Source organism: Lipotes vexillifer, unplaced genomic scaffold (assembly GCF_000442215.2).
Source record: "Lipotes vexillifer unplaced genomic scaffold, Lipotes_vexillifer_v1.1 scaffold459, whole genome shotgun sequence".
In the NCBI taxonomy this organism is placed as follows: domain Eukaryota; kingdom Metazoa; phylum Chordata; class Mammalia; order Artiodactyla; family Lipotidae; genus Lipotes; species Lipotes vexillifer.
In genome coordinates, this window is record NW_006769874.1 from 2688042 (window position 1) to 2693738 (window position 5697).

The 5697-nt window shown below is 38.6% G+C and overlaps 1 pseudogene; it reads right to left on the reverse strand.

The window, feature by feature from the left end:
• Window positions 1–4928, reverse strand: part of LOC103086676 (vacuolar protein sorting-associated protein VTA1 homolog) — an 11377-nt pseudogene extending 6449 nt beyond the window's left edge.
• Between the last annotated feature and the right edge of the window lie 769 nt (window positions 4929–5697).

Sequence of the window (5697 nt, forward strand, 5' to 3'; positions counted from 1 at the left end):
AAGAATAAATTAAGGTAAAATGAAATCCTTTATTTTTCATATTTTAATTGATCTAACAGAAGCAGTTTGTTTAAAATAAAAGTAGTAACAATGTATTGGGAATTAATAGTATGTGGATAAAGGGAATAAATGACAGGAGGGAGATATTGGGAATAATTTATAATGAGGTACATACATTATTTGTGAAGTAAGAAAGTGGTACTTGAAGGTGGACTTATATTCACTGAAAATTCATATTGCAAACTCTGAGACAACTAAAAATGTTTATTAAAAATGTATAAATAATATGCTAAGAGAGGAGATAAAATAAAATCATAAAGTGCTCAATTAAAACCAGAGAAGGCAGAAAAGGTAGAAGAAAAAAATAGAAACAAAAACAAGCACAGGGCTTCCCAGGTGGCGCAGTGGTTGAGAGTCCGCCTGCCGGTGCAGGGGACGCGGGTTCGTGCCCCGGTCCGGGAAGATCCCACATGCCGCCGAGCAGCTGGGCCCGTGAGCCGTGGCCGCTGAGCCTGCGCGTCCGGAGCCTGTGCTCCGCAACGGGAGAGGCCACAACAGTGAGAGGCCCGCGTACTGCAAAAAACAAAACAAAAGAAAACAAGCACAATGAATAGAAAATAGTTACAAACATGGCAGATATTAATCCAACTATATCAGTTATTGCTTTAGATGTGAATGATCTAAATATGCCAGTTAAAATACAGAGTATTCAAGAGTGGATGATAAAACAAGACTCAATTATTATGTTGTCTACAAGAAATCCACTTTAAAAACATAAACTTTCACAGATTAAAAATAAAGGGATGGAGAAAGATACACCCACTGTAACACTATCCAAAAGAAAGCTGGATTAGCTACACAAATTTAAAAGAAAAAAAAAAAACTTCACCAGAAAAATTGTTGAGGATAAAGAAGGACATTAAATCATGGTAAAAGAGCTAATTTCCAAAAAGACATACAACGCTTAAAATGTATGCACATAACAACAGAGGAGCAAAATATGTGTGGCAAAAACTGATAGAATTGCATGGAGAAATAGAGAGACTCACTATTATAACTGGAGACTTTAACTCTGAACTTTCAGTAATTGATAGATCAAGAAGACAGAAAATCATAAAGGAGAGGTTTGACCTGAACAAAACTATTAATCAACTTGATCTAACTGGCATTTATATTCTATCCAACAATAACAGTAGATACATTCTTCTCAACTCACCTGGAACATTCACCAAAATAAACCACATTTTGGCTCATAAAACACAATTGAATTTTTTTATATATACAAAAGAATCCTTGTTTTTATTTTTACGTTGCACAAATACAGGCGACACAGTAAGCCCATAATTCCCATCATTACATGTAAATTAACAGCTAAAAATCTAAACTCACCATCATCTACATGATTCATAGTCATACTCTGTGGAATCCACATGGCATCAGAGGAGAACCTAACATAAAACGCCAAGGTTCCAGGTATTACTATAAATGTCCTCTGTTCACTCTCTGGTACATGCAGTCAAACCGCCTACGAAGTAATTCACCTCAAGCTTCAGTGGATAAAAGAAGCAGCTGAGAACCAACAGCATTCTTAAGTCTAAACGTGATTCTACCCCTTTGTCTTGTTAAATTTCCTTCCCTGAAAGTTTAAACTTTTAATACAATTATGTTTTACATGAATATAAATCAAAGTTTAACATAATCTCTTTCATATTCACCCTGTAATATGAATAGTCCAACGGCTGGTAAGCTAGAATAGTTCAACAATCTTTATTACAAATTAAATTTAGGATTTGGGCTTCCCTGGTGGCGCAATGGTTGGGAGTCCGCCTGCTGATGCAGGGGACACGGGTTCGTGCCCGGGTCTGGGAGGATCCCACATGCCGCGGAGCGGCTGGGCCCCTGAGCCATGGCCGCTGAGCCTGCGTGTCCGGAGCCTGTGCTCCGCAGCGGGAGAGGCCACAACTGTGAGAGGCCCGCGTACAGCAAAAAAAAAAATTGGAATGAGGTAAGGGGGCATGCACAGTACCTTGCTTTTCTCCAGACACCCTGCTTTTTCTCCCAGCTCTTCAGAAGTGGCACTTGCTGCGTGTCCGAGCCTGTGCTCCGCAGCGGGAGAGGCCACAACTGTGAGAGGCCCGCGGAAAGCAAAAAAAAAAAAAAAAAAAAAATTTAGGATTTTATAGCAAAGTAATAATATGTTCATCCGAACATTATAAATTTGAAAAAATTCTCTTAATGTATGCAAATTAAGGTGCAAAGCTTATTCCCAACATATAATTTGTACATGCTCTCATTTTTTGAAGCAGGGTGCAGTGGGCATTTTTAGGACCCAGCTTGCAGCAGCCCTGCATCCCCAGAGATTATTGGGTCCACTAATGGCAGTGGAAACTGATCGAAGCTGCATCAACAGAGTCTGCATGCAGATTTCATTGTCAGAGTCAGCAGAAATGAAGTCTTCCTTAGAACTGCGATCCGCTGAAGATTGAGTAACCAATCGTTGGCTCCACAGGCCAAAGTTACACGGCTCTGCTGTACAAAGGCTTCACTCTCTGTCTGCAGACAGTAACTTGAGGGCCTCTGAAGGCTCTGCACAGCAGGGCAGAACATTCGCATTGCTGTGCACCACCAGCCAGCACGCCTGCAGTGCATCTGAGCTCGAGCCACGTCCTCTGGTGTTAGAACAGTATCCCCCCAGTGGAAACTGTGAATAAATGGCCAGATGAACCCGTGGCCTAGGTAGGACAGTATCCGATTCACCTGTGCTGTGAGGCACTGCTGCCGCTGTATCCGCCGGGGGCATGTGCACGGAGAGGGCTCTGTTCCAGAACAGCCGCCTGGCGGCGTGCTCTCTGAGTCCTCAGTTGAAGCTGAAGATGATTCTGATTCAAGTGGGTCAAGTGGGTAGAGGGCTGCCCCACCTTCATTTTCTTCAACATCAGTATCTTTCCAATTCTAACAGGTCTTCCTTGAGGCGTCTCCCCATGCTTTAAAAAAGTATGGATATACGTCACCCCACCTTGTATATTTTCTATGTTTCACACTGTCATCAGTGAGTTCTCCAAAGACTGTCATGACAGCTATTAAGGATTTGCAGGATAGACGGACTTGATCTTGTGAAAACAACCGGCACTATCTTCATTGTCTGCACACAAAAACATTTCAGAGCATAATTCTCCAAATGAACAGAACCGGCTATTTCTTGAGTCACAATTTTATTACCACTCAGATGTTTCTTAAGAGCTTTGAACTGATCCATTCGTTCTGATAAAAATTCACATTTAGGAGTTTTACTAACAATCTTCATTCCAATGTGCATAACATGTAAATGGCAGTAGTCAGCCACCCCAGATGACACTGCTTGCTTTTACACTGTGCGGGGTGGGGCTCATCACTCCAGGAGCCACTGCTTTCTGCTCCACAGTTGAACAATTTTAAAATAATTTAATAATTTAATTTTTAATTTTAAAATAATAAAAAGCATACAAAATATGCCCTCAGACCACAGTGGAATTAAACTAGAAAAAAATAACCAAGATACCTGGAAAATCCTCAAATATTTGGAGATTGTACTGGGTTGAGCAGGGCACCACCCACCCCCCAAATTCATGTCTACCTGGAACCTGTGAAAGTGACCATATTATTAATTATTCCATTAGTTATATTAATAGAATATAAAAATAGAATAGAATATAACATAATATTTTAAACTGGGTGATAATGAAATTGGTATAAGAAAATTCGTGGGATGTTGCTACTGCTGTGCTAGAAAGTAAATTTTAGGAAAGTTTATTTTAGGAAAGAAAAACAACAAACTCAATGATTTAACTATACAATTGAAGAATTTTATAGAAAAAGAGAACAAACTAAACAAAAAAAGCAGCAAGGGAAAGGAGATTTTTAAAATCAGAGCAAATAGTATGAAATGGAAAAGGAAACACACACAAGAGAGTAGCTACAAAATCAGGAACTGTTACTCTGAAAAGACTAAACAGCAACAACAAAAGTGTAAAAGCCCCAGAAACAGAGAATGAGAGAAAAAGAAAGAAGGACAAAATTACCTCTACCAGAAAGGAAAAGCAACCAATGCCTAAAACACTGGTACAGACAATTTATGGTTTAATAAATTTGAATATTTAGATGAAATGGATAAATTCCTAAAATAACACAGCTGATTAAAACAGACACTTTTCAGTGTTTTTGGGTCTATGTGACTCTGTAAATCCCCCCCACATTTTTGCCCTCATAGTAGCTGTAGTTTGCTCCATTACTAGTAATAGAATAGTTCTTACCTTACACAGCGTACCTGTAAGTCGGACAATAACAAGGGAGCGAGCACACACTGTGTCTTATTACGGAGTTTCATATGCCACTCATTCTCTATTTAACAGGTACTTGCTGGGTCTCTGCTGAGTCAGGCCCTGGGGCAGAATCATGAATAAAGCAGGCATAATCTTACTCATTTTTATCATGGAGTTTGAAGTGAGCAATACTGTATTTTTAAAAGTTATATATTTGCTGTGCCTATATATTTACACTAAACAAATCATAACTCATGACTAAAAACACATGATTAGTTAAATATAGAAAATGTAATTTTGCAGTACACCTGAAACCAACACAACATTGTAAATTAACTGTATCCCAATATAAAATTAAAATTAATTGGGAGATTGGGATTGACATATATCCACTAATATGTATAAAATAGACAAGTAATGAGAAAGAACCTGTTGTATAAAAAAATAAATAAATAAATCTCAAAAAAATAATTAAAAAGAAAGAAAATCTATTAAAGTTGATGATACGCTTGCAACATGCTTAGTCAGGCTCACTATGCAACACCCTGTAGATGAAATCAAATACCTTAATTTTATAAAACATACCCAACCCCACATGAAGATACACCCAGGAGCAGTCAGGTAGCGCATGGCACTTGAAAGAGGAACGCCCTCATGCTGTTTAAGATTCAGCCACTGGGGCAATGGTGAGTGGCTGTTAAAGTGCAATGGATAAAATTGTCTTACCAAAAGAACCTAAGAATTTCTTAATCGTACATGATTAATGAGTTCAGTATTGGCGTTCTGTTAAACCTCTACAAGTTGCCTGGGAGAGATTACAGATATACTACCTTTTTTCATTCTGCAACCTAGTTCATTCACATGGATAAATACAAGGGAGACTTATTTGTGCAACTTTAGAGCAGTATAAAAATAGTTATGTTTAGACTGTTTTTGAACACTCTCTGTACAGTGACAGCAGTTTTGATAGTGGCAACTCAACAGCAGAACGTCCACAAGAACACCGGTCACGTAAATCTGGGCTGAAATGTACACAAGAGCGTGTTTCAGACAAAGTGAACACTAGTTCTTAACCAAGGCCCTCACCCTGCTCCTAATTCTCTGCTCACTAAGCTGTGGTTTGACATCCGATGTATTTTAAAGAGTTGCTTTTAATAACTTGGATAATAAATTCCAGAACTTATTTTTTAAAAAATAAACTTTCTCTACGTCTGTGTCTCTATTTCTGCTTTGCAAATCAATTCATCTGCACCATTTTTCTAGATTCCACATATATGCATTAATATACGATATTTGTTTTTCTCTTTCTGACTTACTTCACTCTGTATGACAGACTCTAGGTCCATCCACGGCTCTTTGGTGACCTAAATGGGAAGGAAATCCAAAAAAGAGGGGATGT